Raw genomic sequence first — 22,081 nt, 5'->3', positions numbered from 1 at the left:
TCGATTTTGTTAGTTGGTCGGTAATCATCTAAGCGACATTTTATATTTTGGAAAAATACTTCAACACGGACGCCTAATAGAAATTAGTTTGTTAAGTGTAATAGATTACAAAGTATTAATTGTTGTTTTATATTGATGACCCATAATACTTTATTACAACACTCCTTGCGTAATTATTAAGCGATAGCAATTAATCTATAAAGTATAAGTTTTAAGCCAGAACTTACGACCAAACATTAAAGAAATAATTATAAGCTAGCGGCCAATGTCTCTTTCATTCTACAATTTCCTACCCTTTCTAACACAAACTACGTGAAATTAACTCAAATATTGTTTAAATTCATGAATACGATACAAAAAAATGTAATTGACCAGGTACAACATTGTGACATAAAATTTTTCAAACCCTATTCTATTTCTTATGTTTACGCGAATGTTAGACATTGAAATTAAATTAATTTTCCGGATTCTATCGCGGTTTTTTGTATTTTATTTTTCTCCCGACGTTTTGAAGACTTTGCAGCCTTCATGACCCCCCCGTGACCATATCTTTAATGATTTTGGTGTGACACCCTTATTTTTGTCACAATATTTTTTTTAATGAATAATTTTAAATTGTTAATAAAACGAGCAGCCCTTATATTACTAGCCGGAACCCATTCTATATTTATGTTTCATTATGTATATATTATATTATATATATAATATCAATTTCAAATCAATCTGTGCGTTGTTTTATTCTATTACATATCGGGTTATCCGATATCATAAAAAAATATTTTGAATTTGAATATACATGCAATAACATCTATGAAAACCTTTATGGGCAAAACAAATGATTACGTTTAGTAAAAATACATGTATCAATAGGCTTTTGTTATATATCATTCCATTTCAATACCAAAGTCTGATATGCAAAATATGTTTTATGATTTATAGTAAAAACTATTTCCAACGAATAATAAAAATGCGATGTATGGACCTTTGTTTCAAATAAATTCTGACACTGCTAAATGTATAATTTAGACACTTTTTATGTAAATAAATACAACTGTACAACTTCCTCCTAGCCGAATTTCGCCCACGGCGGCCAATCAAAACGGAAATCAGCCATGTACGCAGGATATATTATAGTGCACAAGAGTGTGCGCAATACACAACGCACTCTCTGTTCCTTCACTCTCATCGTTCGGTGAGACAGCAAGCTGACATTACCGGAGAGAGATCAGGCGCAGGACCAACAGCTTTACGTGCTTTCCGAGGCACGGCAATAGTACAACTGCAGTGCTGAGGTCTCTGGTTCAATCCCCGTGTCGGCCAAAGTCATATTAGGTTTTTTACTCAGTATCAGTTCGGAGCCTGGAATTTTTGCCCGATATGGCGATAGGCTCGCCCTACAACTTCATAGGACGGAATACACACGGCGGAAGGTGCACCAGTTGCACTTCTGCCTACCTCGTCGGGGATAAAAGGTATGAATGTATGTGTGTGTATCGACAAGTTTTAAATGTGACACACTGATATGTATTTAAATAAATTGCAATAAAACTTTTCCATTCATAAACAAATAAAATATGTACACAGTATTTTATGTCTTCAGTACACAGCGTAACGTACTTTTAACAAAAATGACTGGTCACAGCCTACGATTGCTTCTTTGGTCTATTAGCTATATATTATTATTTATATTATCAGTTTGGTAGATCGGGAGGTTAAGCGTTTGATTCCCAGAGCGGACAAATCTCATTAATGTGGATTTTACCTTTCTGCATTAGATCCTTCAATTTGTCTCTTCAAGGTTTCAGAAAAGTAGAAGCACAAACAGCCTCTTACACAAAATTAACTTCACCTATGCACCAATTATCAAATTATGTATTCACTTGCACGATGTAAGCTCCCAACATCACAGGAGAAAGTTTTGCTTGTAGCACGGTTTGCTCGAATTAATACGACGCCTCAATATGGACGCCTTATTAAACAAGTAACCAATATAGTATAATACAATATATAATACTCTTCAACTAAGAGACTTTAGTATTTTTTTTTATTTTACAAGAATTAAGGTAACACACAAACCATAGTGTACATAAAAGAAAAGCATTGATGAAAAATCTCAGTTTATGTTTCGGTAGTAAATTTGACTTCTTTATTAAGTGACGCATGGTCACAATGACCCTGTATATAACACCAATATAATATCAATAAGTTGTTTCGGAAGCTTTAGATAGATTTTTTTATGCCTTTCAATGAGGAGACGAGCTTGCCGTTCGCCTGATGATAAGCGAAGCGACCGCCCATAAACAGCAGTAACACCTTAAATTACAAAATATTGTTTGGTATTTCACTGCATTCGCCATCTTGAGACATGAGTTGTTAAGTCTTATTATGTTCAGTAATTTCACAGGCCACAATGTCCTTCAAACCGAAATATCACAGTGACTAAACACTGGTGCTTGACGGTAGAAATAGACATTGCGATGGTACCTACCGAGGCGGACTCTCACATATGAGAGACCTAAGATCAATGAAATATTACCTATTAACATACAAACTGGATATAAGCTGGACTAACAATTAAAGATGTACTAACCGAATGTGTACAAGCAAAACATTTTAATATTAAATTTTACTCTATAAGTTTTTTCGGTGTACGACAAAACGCCCAGATTTCATAATCCATTTATTAATATATTCCATTATCAGCATAGTACAAGATACGTATTAAAAGAGCTGTTCTTGAACTAGTATTTATATAAAATATAACTAAAAATCTAACTAATATTATAAATTCAAATGTTAATTGTCAAAATGTTTGGATATCTGTTAGAAGTAAACGCTGTCACAGCTAAACAGATTTGGACGAAATTTGACACACGGGTAGATCATGTCTGGGATTAACTCATAGGCATATGATTAAGACTCTTATCCGGATAATTGGCTATCGGGGAAAATTAATGGGATTTATTAATCAGATTCCTTAAATAGATGGCGCTAGCGATCGCTACAATATTTTTGGGACTTTTTTAGATGGAATGGTTTACACAGGCGATGCCGCGAGCAATAGCCCGTAAGATTATAAATCGAGAATAATTAATTAAATGAAGAACGTAATTTACGTCCAACAATATAGGCGACTAAACACTCCAAGTAACGGCGGTACTAGAAATAGCTCTCACGTAATTATAACTTACTTAAGCCCAATGTATGCGTACCTAAACCTTTGAACATTTATGTTATACGTCGCTCCACCGCCTACACTGCCGAGTTACATCGTACTGATATAAATTTGCAAAAGTTCCTGAATATGAACACATAAAAAACTGAACGGATTTGGATGAAATTTGACAGAAAGATAGACTAAAGCCTGGATTAATATACATTTTTATCCTGGAAAAAATACGTAGCGCTACTTTTATCTCGGAAAAGGTTCACACGGGCGAATCTCTGTGCAGCAGCTAATAAGTCATAGAGGCATAATTTATGTTTACACTCACACATCATAACTTCATTCCCTACAGGGTAGGCAGAGATGTAACCAGGGCACTCGGTTTTCGTCTGCCTGTTCCGTCCAATGATGTGATAGGGGGCGAGCCTATATCGGTCACAAATTCGAGATTCCGGACTAATATTGACCCTGCCTTGAGATTCGAATGCAGGACCTTAGAGCGGTTTCGTACCGCGAACACAATCCAACTATGCCACTGAGGCACCTAATTTATGTGAACTACTTGTAAAACCATGAATATAAAAATAAATTCGAGTGGGTACAGTCACTCTCAGTCAGACTGTACAACATAAACACATTTACCGTCACAGTGATAATCTAGCTCGTTAATTCCAGTACAATTGAGACTTGAGAGTAACAGTTTTCCACGATCCTTCACAACTGTGGATGTTTACGCATTCTCCAGTCATGATTCCCACAGACTTTATTTTATTGCTTCTAGGGTTCCGTGTTGCAAAAACATTTTTATGATGTCAAATGTGTTTTCGAGCATAGCGATAAAGTTTATGATACTAGATTATGTACACCATTTATATGTCCTAAAGTGATTAGGCGTATTTTTGCTGTAGTTTGTCGCATAACTTGACTATGTCTGTAGTCTCGTTTGCTAAATACAAAAAAATGATGTATACATTGAATCCTTTTGTGGAATTTTAATTCTTAATACACGTAGGCCATTAATTTTGCTTCATCAACCTTTTTTTTATACAAGCACAAAGTGACCCCCTGCACCTGATGGTAAGTGGAGTGGGTTTCAATAAAATGTCGACGGACGAAAAATGATTACCCTTCAGCACTCGCCACAATTATGCTAGCATGTTGGAGCCGGATATACACAAGCTGATCCCGGATCGCGATACACTTACGTGAGCCACTATGACGGGTTTTAACACCTTGTGTACGGTGGTCGCTTTCCCGGCGCATATAAATATATCCTACCACTAACATTTGGTATTGTTTAGATAATAAATTATGATGTTAATTAAGTCATTGTTGCAATATTTATAGTTATTTAGTACGAAATTTACACGTTATGTAACAATAATCATTAAGTCCAAATACCGAGTAAAATCAATAGTTGAGCAAAAATAAATATACATTTATAAAAGGCCTAAACTCAAAATATGCCTCCTCTAATTTTTCGTAAAGGAAGACAATCGTCAGCAACTACATGTTTAATTTTTTTTTATAAAATTTTCAAAGTAAGCCAATCCGCGCTAAACTAGAGTAAACCAAGCCCGTGTCTAGCTATAGGTCAGAATACAAAACAGGTCTAATATAATATAATTTAACATAATAATGAACCCACGAAAATAAATTCATCTTACTTGCCAAGTATATAATATTTTTCACTCTCGCACGCTGTGCAGTGTACCTTAAATTGCGTTGCTCCCAAACAAAAATTCCAGCGGGCGCGAGTTTTAATTGAGAAATGTATTTATTGTTCCAGTCTTGTCGGTCATCGTATTATGTTTTTATTTCAATATTATTTCAATGAAATTAATATTAATGAACCAATTTTTGGGAAGCAGTAGAATTTTAAATTGGATTTTGTATGGGTTATTTATTGATGGGAAATGTTCAATGTTTATCCCATTGTTTCAGGTTGTGTGTTCCATTTTATGAACACATTTAAAGTTTTCATTCGCTTCGGTTTACGTTGTTAAAGATCTATGCTGTTCCAATAATGCTGCTATAAATTTTAGTTTTCTAAGGGCCCACTTCACAAATTCTGGGTAAATTACTAGATAGCATCATGGTTTTACTCACGTATTATTAGTGGGAATCGTCGACCAGTTTCAATCTATTAAGTATTCTGAGTAAATGCTACAAGTAAATGCTACTCGGCACATAAATGCATAAGCCGACTAAATACAAATACCACGCTGTAATCCTTGCTCCCCGAATGGTAATAAAATGGGTACTATCTAGTATCTACATTACTTGTTCAATACGACAATTACTGTCAAACAATGTTTATTTGATGCTTATGAAACAGGCCTTCAAAAAGTAAGTATCCTATTAATAAGTAGTTATTTGGCACAGTATCAGATCTAATTTACATTAATGAAAATATTTTTCAGAAAGGATTACGTTCAGATTTTACGACCGGCCACCTAAATAACATCTAGTTAAAAAACCGGGCAAATAATATTTGATAAATCCGAATAAATTACCCGATCAAACATCTCTTAGACTACAAACTTTATACATGTTCATTAAGACATATCAATGAAAAAAAAATTGATATATGTACTTTTCTAATTACATATTAACTTCAGATGATACGCGCCGCGGTAATTTATAATATCGATAATGCTGATACATGAACACCACATCTAATTTTTAAATTTGGAATCAACCGTATGTTGTAAAACGACTGTACTAATAAGCAAAAACAATAAGTAGCAATAAATCTCTTTCAATATTCTGCTTCCATAAAGGGGTTGGATTAAAATGGAATCTATTATCAACTTAATGAATAGTCTTTAATATTTAATACCGAATATAAAATTGTCATTTTGCACTACTACGACAATAAAATAAGCTTTTACAGACATTGTCTACGAAGAATTTATCTCGCCTGGTATTTCGGGGTAAATCAGTTTAAGAGGAACCTTTCATCGAGAGTACCAAGTGGAAAGCAAAACTTAATTATACCGGTGTAAGAGAAATATAGACTATTCGTAATGGAGATATCTATTATATATTTACATTTTAAAATGTAGATGACGACTTTACTACAATTTTGAGTCCGTTCTACTTCTAAGTAATTTTGACTTTCAACATTGTTAAGCTTGCATTCGCCAAACGATTTTATTAATAGATCAATAAATTTGTAAAGAATGGAATAAAACTTCGTGAATACCTTTAAGTTAAATGTCACGTTCAAAACTGTTGGCGTTATCCTTAGTTCAAAATATACAGTATTTTGAAATAATTTCTTATTCAGAAAAAGAATTTTAATGTTTTATAACCATAGTCCCATTTATTTTATGTAAATTTATTTATTTTACTAAGTGACCAATGGGTGTCTTGTATGATGGTAAACCCCATGGCTGCTAATAGCCTGAATCGACATCGTACCAAAGTTTCAACTACATAACTATGTGGAACTGCATATGCTGAGATAGACTTTAGTATTCAATTAATCGTTGTAATTGTTTATTACTTTAAATAACGAGACGAGCTTGCCATTCGCATCGTAAGCGATACCGCTTATAAACAATAGAAACACCATCCAACAATTGAATTACAAAGTATTGTTTTGTATTTTACTGCGCTCGCCATCCTGACATGAGATGTTAAGTCTTATGTCCAGTAGTTATACTGGCTACAATTAAATATTCTATTTCGAAACATAGTTCGTATTGCTTGCTGCTCAAATAGACCCTTCTCAAAAGACGTACCACTTTATAGCATTATTTAATTAAGTAAACTTCTTAAAATTTTCGTATGCGTAAACATATTCACGCTTGCGGAATTTATTCACCCCACGTAAAACCTAAACAAACTAACTGAAAACCTTAATTGTGTTAACTTGAGGTCGTAATGAAAAAATTAAATCACAACTGTATACATCGCCGAAAAACATTTTTGTTCGCAATGAAAAATGACTCGGAAAATCCCTTTTGTCAATCTCGGATTCTACTTTGTTAACTTGCGTTAACGAATCACTCGGTAAGGGATGAACCCTTGTGAAAATACTCGAAATGGAACTTGGCACGAAAGTTTTATTTCGTTATCTCCCCTTCTGAAATGAGAATTGTCCAATTTTAGCGTTTCAATTTTGCTTTTGTTGCTTAATGCCTTTTTCATTTTCACATTGGCCATCGCCCATTTTCCGCACTGGATTTAGATTTTTATTAATTAATGGAAGTTGATTTTAAAAATATGAGAAAACATTTCATAGCATTTTGATCCCATCTCGTTCCACTTACCATGATCATGTGTCAATCACGTCAACACTGGACACAACACTTCAAAATCACGTGAATCCTTCATTAATTCAACTGGTCATTTTCACAAACCATAATAAAGTTTATCGAAGCGTTCGAAATTCAAAACTGTTAGTTCGGAATTAAGTGATTTTCTATTAAGTTTCGTATCTGCGCGATGGGTACTGACGCACGCGTCCTATCTCCGCGGAGTTTCAGTGAAGACTGCACGTACTGAAGCTGAAAATCTGAAATATTCGATGATCCCTGCGGACGGCCAGCCGTCACCGTGAAGATAACTCCAATAATGCTTGCGCTAAGCTGATTACGGCTCTAGTTTTAGATATATCTTTACGTGCTATGTACCACCGCTTTTATTAGACATTATCCTGGTTTACATTACCTATAATTTTGTATTTGTTTTTATACATTTCATTAATGTTATTACAATGAAGAATTACTAAGGGATGATAATTTAAATTAATTAAGAACAATTATTATAACATTATACTTGGATATTAAAATCAAAATAATTATATGTTTTTGTCAGTTAATGCTCTTAAATCGAGGAAGAATTTTCGTTAAAATGTCACAAAATCTCGCCCTCTCTAAGCCTCGGTTGTCAGGTTGTATAGGCCCTTCTGAAAAACAATACCGCCATTGAAATTGGTTCTTTAAAATTCAAAGATCAAGGTCACGTATCGAGTGTATTTTAAAAGCATACCTTTGTAGGTAAAGTGTTTCGGAATGTTAACCTGAAATGGATACTCACGGACACGGTCTTTGTTGGTTCAATATTTTTGATAAACTCTTTTAATAATTAAAATTAAACTATTTTTCGGATTTTATCACGGTTTTTATACTTAAATTTTCTCTTTCGAAGACTTTTCAGCCTTCGTGGTCACGGGGGGAATTGAAATATCAAACCCACAATAAAATCTGAAAAATAGTTGAATTTTAATGTCTAACATTCGCGTAAACATAAGAAATCATTATTCTTTTAATAATCATATTATAGTAGTTATCTTTGTATTTATTAATATTTTTTATTTAATTCTCAATGGCCAACGAGTATGGCCTATAAATTTCAAATAAATTTTATGTAATGAAACTTTTGTATTTGATACAATTTTGCGATGGTTTTGATAAGTGTTAAAAATATAAATATATACACTGCGTAGAATAAGTTTTAAAAATAAAAACATAAAAAATACTGCGTAGAATTGATTCTTTATTATATAGAAGGCTATAGCCATACTTCGGTATAAAGCTACCAGGCTTCCAGGTGTGGAAGATAAATAAATCCAGCGATTAAAATACGCCGGATTTACGATTTTTTGTGTTATATACTTTTTACATAGAGCTTTCCTGATTATGTTACGAAATATTTAGATATTGGCTGTATAGTTAGCCTTATCACTCAGCCAGTAAGTTTAGTAACATAAGTACTGTGAATTATAATGCAATATAACAATGAATATAAAATATTATATCGTATGTTACTTTTCAATATAATCATCTATTTTGCGGTAATCTGAAGCCAGGGCTGTAAATGGACTAGAAGTATTGTAGTTATACTTTAGAATTAATGGTAATCTGGTGTGGGTAGGAATAAATCAGTTGTCTGGTACTCGAGTCGTATCATTCAATAACAGTATGCATCAACTAAAATTAAATTACCTTCAAAAAATAAAATACTATTTCTTGGAATATAATTGGTTGTTTCGTAACGAAACCACTAATAGGTTTATGAGAATTAACACGATGTACTAAGTCGGCAATCCCCTGTGACCGAGAACTCATCGAGGTGGGCCGTCAGAATAAATTATTTAATTCAAGCTACTGTTAGCCTTAATTTCGTAATATTAAGAACCGAATACCTCCGATATTTCAAATGCTAATGGACTTGAACTTAAAGCCAGCTCAGAATACTTATTAGGGTTGCCAATATTGATTATATTTTTTGCTTAAGACCGACTCGGACAATGACTACGTCACTCTTGAAATCAAGTATTTTTATTCGGATTTTAATACAAGTATGAGTCATATTTTATACAAATATAAGGGTAAATAAAATTGCATTTGCATTTGATTTTTTTTGTTTTTGATTTGAAAATGTCCTAAATAATTACATGTAAAATCTGTGTATACAAATAGATCTTATTCCAAATATGTATACAGATATGTGCTTAAATATTACTGAGGCTAGCTAGCGCCTTTGTACATCTTTCATAGTAACATAACAGACAGGATTTATGTTTACATTCATATTTAAGTAAATGATCAGTCTTAGTGAGACTCACATTAATTAAACAATGCTTTGTACTTTACGTACAATTTTACATTAAAACGTAGAAACAGAAAAAGTAAAACCTTGGTAATCGGAACATGAGTAATAATGATAAACTATAAAAATAAAAAACGGGTATATTTGAAAACAAGCGGCCACAATCCACAGAGTCAGACAGTATTTAATTGCATTGCTTTCTGCTTACTCAGTAACAACTCACTGGGCCGTGAACTATAAGTTTTAAGTTCAATATCAGTTCAGACAACTAATATTTGAATACACAAATACAAAATCAATCTAAAATGTAAGCAACACTTGTAACAGCAGTTTTCTGTTTAATGCTTATTTACTGTCTATCATTGTATTCGTTCTTGATACAAAATTAAACGGAGAGAGTATTAACAGCACGTATTATCATCGGTAGTTATTTTCTCAACGCTAATGAATTAATATTTTTAATAACAGTATCATGTATGTCTCGATGGTGACAACCCTAATACGCATCATTAGAGCTGACCAGGCATACGTATGACCGAAATATTTCAATACTCGGTCCTCAGAAACCATATAACACTCAAGGCTTAAAAGTTTGTGGGACTTTAGCCTCAATTGATATTTGTGAGCCATATTTTAGTAGACTTTATGGCTAGAATTTAAAATTATTCTAGTTTACTGGTAGGGCATATTTTTGTGTTAGAAATACATCTTTAACCTGCACAAAGTGTTGCAGCTAAAAATCGAACTTAAGTCCTCCCAGTCCACAGTTCTCATACGCCACTGAGCCACGAGGTCAATCAAGGAATATGCTACAATAATTAAAAGATTATAATTACATAACAAAAAATCTGAACTCTCCCTTTTTCGGTCAACCTTTCCGTAGATACCAATGCACACAATAAATATAATATTATGTACTTAGAATAATTTATTTTAGATTTTATATGGAATATTGTTGAATAGTATTGTGTAATAATAAAGTGAAGGAAAATAGTTAATATTAAAATACAAAGGAATTCTATCCCATAGCCTGCGTGATGGAATACCAAACAGATAGAATTACAATAAATCGACTAAGAAGTTATTCAAAGGACTAGTGTATTGTTGACTAGTGTTTCTTATTTTTTGGGTCCCGTATTCAATACGCATCTACAAAAAGGAAACCTTTATTTTCTGCTGTCTATGTCTATGTTTGATTGATTTTTAAAGTTCTCATATTAAAAACTGTTATAAATAGGGGAGAAATGTTCACGGCTGTATTCCAACCACTAGGTTACCATAATAATATATATATATATATATATATATATATATATATATATATATATATATATATATATATATATATATATATATATATATTATGTATAGTATGTATTATGACGGGTAATATAGGCTATTGTCTCGGTGGCGTAGGTATATTACAACTACAGTGCTGAGGTCGCGGATTCGATACTCGGGTCGGGCAGTGATATTGGGCTCTCCTACTTTATGTTCTACTCAGTATTAGCCCAGAGCCTGGAGTCTGTTCCTGATACAGCAATAGACTCGCCCTCTATCACATCATAGGATACATTACGATATGTGTACGCACAGTGAAAAGTGGCTGCAACAGTTACGCCACTGTCTACCCCTTTGAGAATACAAGTACGAGTGTGTTTACTGTGTATAATGTAACTCTTATTTATTTTTTAGGAAGGCTTACAGAAAGAGAAACAAAGAACAAAAAAATATACGTCTTTGGGGCCCAAAGATTTCGTAAATAAAATTTTTACTCATTAACATTTAACGGTAAAGTGCTGACTAATATCGCCATATTGAGTTATGTACTACTCCAATGTTTTTCGATTTAGTAATTGGTTTTATCAAGCCAGTTTCGAAGTCTGGAAACTATATAATTGACTTACATTAGCTGACCCAGTCCTAAGTTAAATTCCAAAGTATTTCGTGCTTCAAAGAGGTTATCGGAATGCTGTTACAGTTATTAAAATAATTACAATTTCCAGCGATAGTTAAACAAGACACTGTCAATCTACCAGGTTTTGTCTATTTTTAATGCCAAGCAATAAGCTGTGTGTAGTGGTGCAATCCACCAGTATGTTTTCATAGTATATATCTTTAGTTTTTGGTGAATAGACGTCACCGAATGATTATGCATATTATCATGATTATATTTTGTGTTCCTACGTATTTAGAGCCGGATCAATCCATTAATTTCACCTTTGAGTGGGATCTTAAGTAAACATTTGATGTATGGAATTAATTAATGAACAAAGCTTAAGTTGTCATTCAAGAGATCTCGGCTGATTGCTCGTTGTTATTAAATAAAACTCATTTATAACTGCGTCATTTATTTATTTATTTATTAACACTTTGTACTCATGGTATACAGGCGGACTTAATGCCATGGGCATTCTCTCCCAGTCAACCTTGGGGTGGTGTAGAGAGGACGGAGGTAGGTGTATAATAAAAGAAGTGAAAAACAAATAAGAAGAGTAATAGTAAACAAATGTAATTAAAACATACTCGCATATATAAATATATAGATATATAAAAAAATACATATATATATACATATATAAAAATAAATAAATATATAAATACACTAATAAGTCAATTAGAGGCATCTGCTAGTTCTGCCAGCAACAATCGACGAACTCTCATTTCTTGTGACTTAAGATATATTTTGAGATGTCGATAAGCTTATTAAATAGTGACGATCTTAAGATGCTGACTTTGGCAGCGTCTCAGCTGATATCGCACTTGAGAGCGAAAATGAGTTGCATCTATTAATACGACCCTATATCTAATGTATATACAATAGTCTTTACTCAAGATTTCCACCATCTGAATGTCTTTTACCGAAATAAAAATAATGAAATAAATTATAAATAATGTAGTTCTCTCTGTAAAAATAATGAAATAAATTATAAATAATGTATGATAAAATAGATTTTAGCAACGGGTCGATAGTTATAAAGTTTAAGTAATCTTACTGCTGCAAACACACTTAAATACTTTACAGTTGTTTGGAGCAGGTATTAATATGTATAAAGTAGTTATAGCCTAGTTGGATGTGGAACGGACTGCCGAGACGAATGTCCGCAGGTTCAAATCCCAAGGGCACACACCTCTGACTTTTCTAAAATTATGTGTGTATACTTTGTGAATTATCGCTTGCCTTAACGGTAAAGGAAACCATCGTGAAGAAATCTTCATTACTGAGAAGTTCTCTATAGGAATTTTGACGGTGTGTGAAGTTTACCAATCCGCACTAAGCCAGCGTGGTGAACTAAAGCCTAATCCCTCTCCGTAGAGGACGCCCATGCCCAACAGTGGGATAGTACAGAATACAGGGGTGATATTATTATTATTAATTTGTTATTGGTATCCAAAATAATCATGACATTTACGAAGATAATCATTTATCGAAAACAGATTTATAATGACACGATTGTAAACATTAATGGTGATTAACCACATCGAAACGTGATCTATTTGTTTTACCACCGCAGAGAGCATCAAAATAAGCAATATATTCCGCATTTCATCGCTCATTTAACGTTCCCTCTGTTATTACATGCGTATTTCCCGATAAACTTTTTGTATGGCCACTGACAAGCGCAGTTGAAGCATAGCAATATGAATAATGGCCAAAGTTGAAAAGTGTTTGAAATTGAACTGTCCGAAATTCGCTTGGATATTAATTCCATGGATTCTAGTTGCCATCCGTAATGAAAATTAATTTTATTAATTTCCGGAGGCTAATATATTACGCAGTGACGGCGGGTGGCAAAGTCTTTGGAACGATTGATGGGGATTTCATTTGGTCATTAAGGAAGTTAATTAATGTTTTTTTAGATATAATGATGGAGGGAGCAAATCGCTCGCCAGAGATAAGACGGTACCACTATTAGTGCAGTTAATATTAAAACAAATTTTAATTAACATTATAATGTGCTTTCTATGTAGACCTTTGCACTCGATAGTAGTCAAAGTAGTTTTCTGCATATTCCTGTATATTCCGTTTATCACGTAAGTGTAGAGGCATTTTCACGTTTATGGTTTAGTATTATTTTACATTTCGCAATTATGATGTGTGGATTTATCCATTCGTTTATTTTACAAAACGCAGGTGCAAATATAATATTCGCTTCACAATTTTAGAATAAACTTAATCAAATCCATTTACAAACTTGAACCAGACTATAACACAATTATTATGCATATATAATGAACAATATTATACATACGTATTGAAACGTAATGGTTTAGTCCCATGGGATCTAATTAATAATTATTTTATGCAAATCAATCTACACATTTGATAAGACCGTGTAAACCGGTGAAGTGAGTTGAGATTTCAAATGAATTAATGTACAAATTGTTTACATAAATAAGAAAGTACTGTCTACATCTTGAAATAATTATACTGTGATGCTACATATATATGCATGTAAGTGGCTCAACCAAACCCAACGCAATACACAACTGAAAATGTCATAAGAAACAAAATTCGCAATTTCGCTAATTATTCCAATGATTTTAGTTTAAAACCAAACCAACCGATTTTTGAAAAAATCTATGGGATTAATGTGGAAGTATATTCTTTCAAATAAAAAAATCCAAATCGATTAATAAATGACTCGCCTATGACATTGCCTATTACATGTAACTAATTACGAAATACATAAGAAAATATTCAAATGAAATTTCAAATTGTATGAAGTCAAAGCAATTTAAAGACAGCTTGTTGAATAATACAATTGATTTCCGACACTTCGCGAAACAAATCAAAAGGTCCAATCAAGATTATTGGTGTTTCATTTATCAGCGGTTTTCTTTATCTTCATAACGAACGTCTTAAACTTTCGCCTCAGTTGTAATTACAATTCAATACAAAGTTTATGTGCGAATATTTTATTTTATGTCGAGAATTTGTTCTTAGTACATTAATATTTTGAGTGTAGAATTGATTTTGAAAATATAACATAGATTGCTGATGTTTTATGTTTAAAAATTATGGTTTCATATTCAGCCCCGGATCTAAGGGGGGCTAGCCGGGGCCCATGCCCCGGGCGGCAAATTCAAACTTGGCAGACGAATACATAACTCATCATTAACTTTGACTACTGACACATCCAGTACATTCAATACTAAAATTGTTTCCCACTGGGCGCGAAATGATGATGATGATAAAAGTAAAAATACAAGTGGGTGGGGCAGGGCCGTAGCTAGATTTGAATTTAAGGTAGGGCAGCTGTTATTACAAGCAGGGCGGAAATTAAAATATTACTAGATCTGATCTGCTCAATCGATTTTTGGTTTTGTTAGTATCGACTTGTGAACGTGACCAAAAAAAAAAGGTTATTTCACCCATCAATAAAAATAACTCTTACTATGGGACCAACTTCCAAATAGTAAAATAAAACAACCCACTGTTCCATATATTTTCATTGAGTAGTAATGTACAATTTAGTTCATTATTAAGGTAGGGCATTAGTATTTTAAGGTAGGGCATTGCCCCACAATGCCCCCCCTAGCTACGGCCCTGGGGTGGGGGCGGCATATTCCAAATTTTGCCCCGCCTCGAAAAAATTCAAGATCCGGGGCTGTTCATATTATTTACGAACTACAATGAAGTGCAGGTGGCACTTAACAAAACACTGAAAACAAAACACAGGACATCTGAAATGCACAATCTTACTTAACTTCATATCTTATCTTATTTCTCGTTTTACTAGTATTATAAATATGAAGGTTTTTATAAATGTTTGGATGGATTGAAACAACTGCTCGGATTTTTATGAAATTTCGTATACCAGTAGACCATTTCCTAGATTACCACATAGACTACTTATTATCCCGATAATTTGCTCTTATATGATATAATGGGATTTTTCTGTTTTTTTTTTTTTTTAAATAGATGGCGCTGGCATTCAAGCACGCTATGAATCGCTACAACGCTTTAGGAACTTTTGCAGCGGGAAAGGTTTAATTTCACGCGGGTGAAGCCGCGAACCTTTCTGTTATGTTATAGATTACTATTTTGTGTAATGTGCTTTCTTATTTATTAGTTTTATTTACTTACTTAGTTATGCTGGTAGGATATATTTTATATCCGCCCGGAGAGCGAACACCATACACGAGGTATTAAAACCGGCTATAGTGGCCCACGTAAGTGTATTGCGTTCTGGGATCAACCTGTGTATATCCAGTTCCAACAGGCCGGCATAATTGTGTCGACCGTCGAGGGGTAATCATCACACCTCAGTCGACATATTGGACCCCACTCCACCTACCATCAGGTGCAGTGAAGTAACAGTCGAGGCTATATAAAAAAAGTTAATTGTTTACTGTTAATATTCGGCTTTGTAAAGAATCACTGACATGAACATTGTTTGAAATAAATTGAAAATTCACAAACAACTCAACACAATTTGCTACCAGGAACCTTGTATATTTTGTAACTACTACAATAAAGCCAACGTGAATGAAAAACGCACTATCGACGATTGCTTCACAAACTCATTTTGAAAGTTTGTCCCATATAACTGCAATAAAAATAACCAATTTTGCATGTTTACATCGTTTCCACAGATTTGATTGTTGTATATCCAATTCATCTATCGTCCTTGTATTGAATGCCTGAAATTACGAGCTAATTTCAAACTGGGGAAATTTAGACGCATTACTCACTGTGTGAATTCGAATGCAACTTGTGAAATTGATTACCTGTTAATATGAATAAAATATTACAATGTTAAGAGATTTCGAAGCCTGTAAATACCTAGTTATTATTAATATTAATTATTATAAAAAATTATATCAATAATAAAAAAAATATGATAATAAGCCTTCCTAGCAGACAAAACAGCCAGAGATTCTTTTACTTCGCACACATTGCATTCACTAAATAGCAAAACATACGCATTCCACTTCATGCATAGGTCTTAAATATCATTACAAGTTCACACATCCAATCTCATTTGCATCATCAATTAAAACGTACTAAAGATCAGCGTACAAATTAAAAGCCAGTGAACTCGATTCAGCGTCATGAATATTGTCACCGCTTGGTTTATGGAAGTTAGTACAGATAAATAAATTTCCAGTTGGACGCATTTTGTTATTCAATAGCAACTTTTGCCGCATCGCTGCAAGCAGTCTGTTCATCGACTGAGTTTTCACATAAATGTTTTGTGGTATCCTGTACCTATCACTTATTTACTGGGTTAGCTTCTATTACATCTATGAGATTTATACGTATTTGATCTCATGTAATGTTTTTTCTAAGTTAGGTGTTGCTCGCGGCTTCGCCCGCGTGATGATGTTAAAAGATTCCGACACTAGCGGCATTTATTTAAAATGTCAGATTCTCATACATTATATGCCATGATAGCAAATTACTGGGATCAATCAATTTATAACTTACTTTTTACTAATGTATTTTAAACTGAATATCGCAGGCTTGAGATTTTCTCATACTTATAGACGTTTGTTGCTTCTTTGTAAAGTTTTCTGTTAAACTGTGAACAGTGTTGTTGGTTACATGTTTATTAATGCAGTACATGTGTAATTTTACCCTTTACCTATTTAATGTGTAACTATTTTATAAGTAAAAAGTAGCCTATGTGTTAATTGAGGATATAATATCCGTGTACCAAATCCGTGTTTTGTTACTGTAATTACTTCTAACAAACATAGAAAACATCCAAATATTTTATCAAACTTTCGCATGTATAATATTAGTGAGATAAGGTGTACCTACTATTTGCAATAAGATGTCACTATGATCTCCCATCATAGGTATTATGTCTACATATAAAGCGCAAAGTTTTAAAGGAAACTACTTTTTATTCTTCCTTATCAACCCTTATCCATTGAAGACCGTTGAAGATTCTAATCTATACTTATAATAAATCTGTAGAGAGGTCAATTCTGTACATGAAATATATTTCCAAAATAACTATCAGGGGGTGATTATGGATCGATACTGATGCCAAAAATGCAATTAGTAAAATTTTTGTCTGTCTGTCTGTATAACCGTTATAGAAACAAAAACTACTCGACGGATTTTAACGAAACTTGGTACAATTATTTGTCATACTCCTGTGCTAGTTATAGTATACTTTTCATCACGCTACAATTAATAGGAGCAGAGCAGTGAAGGGAAATGTTGGGAAAACGGGGAAGTTACTCCATTTTTTAAGCTTCCGTCGCGTGTGCAACCTTAATGGTTAAAGCTACACAGAAATCATGTATGACGGAAATGTTCTCCTTAAAATTATGTAAAAAATATCCCACGACAGCATATGTCTATCTTTTATGGTTAACTCACAATAACACGTGTAACTCCCGATAGCTTAGCAGTTCGAAGCTTTCTCATTATATTTGTCTACTCTTACGTTTATAACACTCTCAGACATCCCTAATTAAAAAAGTTAACATTATTAAATATTCCATAAAAAAGAATCATAGAAATCGGTATAGAAACACCAAAGTTATACATGAAATACGCTATTAATAAGCCATCATGAGTGAATACTGAATCATGCTATAAGGATTATTTTTGTATATATATAAGGTCGCGAACGCACAGGCAGGCGGCTTGCTTGGCACCTAGAGGCAAGCGAATCACCTAGCGAGTAGCTTCGTAAAACGAACATTCTCGAACGTTCGCGACCGGCTCCATTTTTGAAGTCCGAAATCCACGCGGGCGAAGCTGCGAGCGGAAGCTAGTTTAGAATAAACTACCTTTTACTCTTCCTTATCAACCCTTATACAGGAGACCGTTGAAACAAATTATGATCAGTAACTAAACTAACCTTAACCCCCCTTCGAAATTCAATTACGAGTTACCTTCTACTCACATGGTGTTGCCAGACCTGGAACTCAAACTTTACACGCTACAATTAAACTTACGAATACTATCGAACATATTATGTTAATTCATTGATGATACAAGGAAACACGGTAAACCGATGTTCTGAATCCGATAGATCGTTACAGTATGATAATATGTTATCTGTTGGTTAATTACACACAGCATTCAAGGTAGGGTAAGCATATTAATCAACGTCTTTCGTATACGGGCGGTGACGAGGCCTGATTGCTTGATCGGACGACTTTCCAACATCTGGAGAGTTGATCGTGATTAGTTTCCGTGTTTATATTTAAAGTTGAGTTTAGAAGGATTAATCATGTTTAAAATTATATCAATAATATTATAAATATATATCTAGCTTAAAATGCAAATGTAACAATTAGATATTAATATAAAAATAGAGTATTAATATGGCACGGTATAACCTATAGATGCGATTCTAATGACACTAAACACACATCACGCGTTTCTCCACGATGGAGTAGGCAAAGTGCAATGTGTATACCATCCCATTATGTAATAAGGGACGAGCATAAAAACCTAATACCGTTTTGCCCACCCTAGGATTTACACACGGAACCGCAGACCGGGGACGTATACCGCACACAGTCCAACAACGCCATTAAGGCAGTTTACATTCTGATAAAAAACAGAAAAACATTTATAATACTAAATATCCTTTCAAGATCTCGTAATACCTAGCTAAAACTCTAACTTTAGAAATAGTAGGCAGACTTGTGGGTGATACAACCGCTTTGACAGCTTATTCAAACCTTCCAAATCGGACACAAATTTCAGTCCCATTTAGCTTAAGTATATTTTTCGCGTAGAAAAGTGCAAATATTCATTGACCTTTTACGGATCGTGGGGGTTAGTCTTATGAGGTACATATTATAGACCTATAATAGGTAATAGGATGGTAGGTATACTGATTTAAAGTATGGATAGTTGTTTCGATAGTTGATCTGGGTGCTGAGAAGGTGACAAAAAACACGACACAACTCCGTGACGTTTTATTGGGATTGGTTGAGAGACTACCACGTGACTGACGAAAAATAAACGACACCGACTTATGAGAACGTTTTTTTGGGAAATTCTAAGGACGCTGATTTTCATAATATTTAATTGCTAACAATATACAGTCACATACAAAAATTAAAATCTTCAAAACTTACACATTAACTTCAATCGAAATATTGTTTTTTATTTATTTAAAATACAATAAACTGAAGTTTGTTATAGTCAAGGAAAAAGCGATCGTTCATTCGGACACAAAAGTTTAAATGTGATTTGAAATTTCCAATTTGTTCAACTAATTTTGTTGCTGACTGTACGTAATATCTCTAAATCATAACTGATTGCAACTAAACAGCGTAGTAAATTCTCCCTTTGAAATGTAAATTTCGTATTATAATGCAATTTAGAACTATTCAATGAAATTATTGACGTACAAAATTAGGAAGATGAAATAAGTTCCCAACTTTATTCAAGCGATTTTTCCATAACAGATCAAATCACAACGTAATTTATACTAAAAAAAATATCTATGCATTAATTACCATAAAATTTAATTTATAGATTACATATTTTATTGGTTTCAATTTATTATTTCGCAAGTTGACAGGACTCTGAATGATTTACAATAATGAAAAATAGAAAATAATAGTACAAAACTTATAGAAAAAAACTTTATGTTTTTGTCACCAATTCGGAATTTGGATTCAAAATAAATAGATACGTGAAAAGGTGTCAATTAAGCCTTTGGACCATGCTTTGTTATGGACTTTAAATGTCTTAATAAAAAGGTATTTTTAGTCTATACACGTGCGTCAATAAATCATTATTCATCTTTAACATAATCTAATTTAAGCGTTTTATCAAAGGCAAAGAAACAAATACATATTTTTCAGATTGACCTAACCCGTGTTAACAGTCCGCCAGCCGATGCGGCAAAATAAAATATTAATACTGCAGTCATGTCAACTTGTTCCAGGAAGTACACAATAAATTTTGAACGGTTTTGGGGAACCCGCCAATTTACAACTCGGATGCCAAACGAAATGGTTGAAAAGGTTTTTATAATCTCAACTTAAATAGCAGAAGGGACGCAGGTTATTTCGTTCATCCGCTAAAAAACAGTTGTTACTGAAAAATCGGGTTCAACAAAGTAAAATTAAAACGAAAAACGGAGTGCGACTGTTTGTATCTGAAAATCCGTTTTATTTTTGCTGATGTGCGAATTGTGTTTACCGTATATATGCCATCTACAAACAGCTTTAGATTTTTTTTCTTGTCTTTGATTAAGACATTGACTTAACTACATTAAAAGAAAATACTAATCCGCATAACCCTCGACACAACAAACGAATAAAATAATTACATAGTTTAGATGTGATTATTGATAAATGGCATAGATGCGGGAGACAGCTTAGTTACAATACTTCCTAGCTGATAAGTACAGATGATTAAGTTACTATATAATAAAAAAAAACATACATTACTGCGAGCTATGTGCAGATATCGACAACAAAAATATTTTGGCTCTTTTCATTAGGGTTAAAAATGATGCTATATCAAGAAAAAATGACGCGGTCATAAATTTAAGTATAAGGGTTACCGACCCTTTCCTCGCGTCTTTCGACGCAGATGTCAATAACATAGTCAATTTTATAACGTCGTCCCATCGATTACGGATTTAATGGAACCGTGTAACAGGTGATGGAATAATTTGTCGTTTGTTTTTTGGCTCATGATATAAATTATAGGTTTTTGTGCTTCGTCCAATTTATTCATCGTAATATGTCGTTTTAATTTTGTGAAATTGTTTATTTTGTACATCATTTTTGTTATTTTTTTAGCACTAAATTGAATATTGCTTTACGAATCTTTTCAGATCTTACCTGATCGTGATGATATTTTGTAAAATCTTTCACAGAAGCGTTGTACAAAGTTAAGAACGGAAATAATACTTTAATAATTTTTCAAAAGATAGCCATATAGTTATCTATCTTAACATCAAAGCAAGACCCTTCAGTTAATTTGCGACATTCAAATGTGATCCCAAAATTATTAATATATGGACAAATTTAACCCTCTAGAGCTCACAACATACGTTGTGGGGCATCAAAATGATTAGAACATCGGGTTGACCCTTGGCAGGCACACTGGAATGTCGCCCTCAATACACCCTTTGTCAAGACAGGATGACAATTAAATTGAAGAAGAATCGATTTTAGAAAACCCTCAGGGTATTGGTTAATACATTACGCATGTTTAAAACGTGTACACTCAATGACTTGAAGTAACTAACTTTATCTTTTTTTTATATATGGCAAAGTGTCCGCACTGCACCTGATGGTAAGTGGAAATATATAGAGCTTTAAGCATGATTGTATAAATATGTAATGAATTAATTGAACTAAAAAGATCCTAAAATAAACTCAATTTTGATAACAAGAAGCTAT

At 33.3% G+C, this 22,081-nt stretch overlaps 1 protein-coding gene across 1 annotated transcript in view; it reads right to left on the bottom strand.

Annotated features, from left to right (window-relative positions):
* The window catches only part of LOC115441970 (trace amine-associated receptor 1), a 63,165-nt gene extending 55,510 nt beyond the window's left edge, over positions 1 to 7,655 (bottom strand). The window contains 1 exon segment of the mRNA XM_030166907.2: positions 7,447 to 7,655. The gene's annotated coding sequence lies outside the window, so the exon portion shown is untranslated.
* Positions 7,656 to 22,081: the final 14,426 nt, after the last annotated feature.

Source organism: Manduca sexta, chromosome 19, assembly GCF_014839805.1.
Source record: "Manduca sexta isolate Smith_Timp_Sample1 chromosome 19, JHU_Msex_v1.0, whole genome shotgun sequence".
Taxonomy (NCBI): domain Eukaryota; kingdom Metazoa; phylum Arthropoda; class Insecta; order Lepidoptera; family Sphingidae; genus Manduca; species Manduca sexta.
This window is presented reverse-complemented; position numbering and strand designations above follow the sequence as displayed.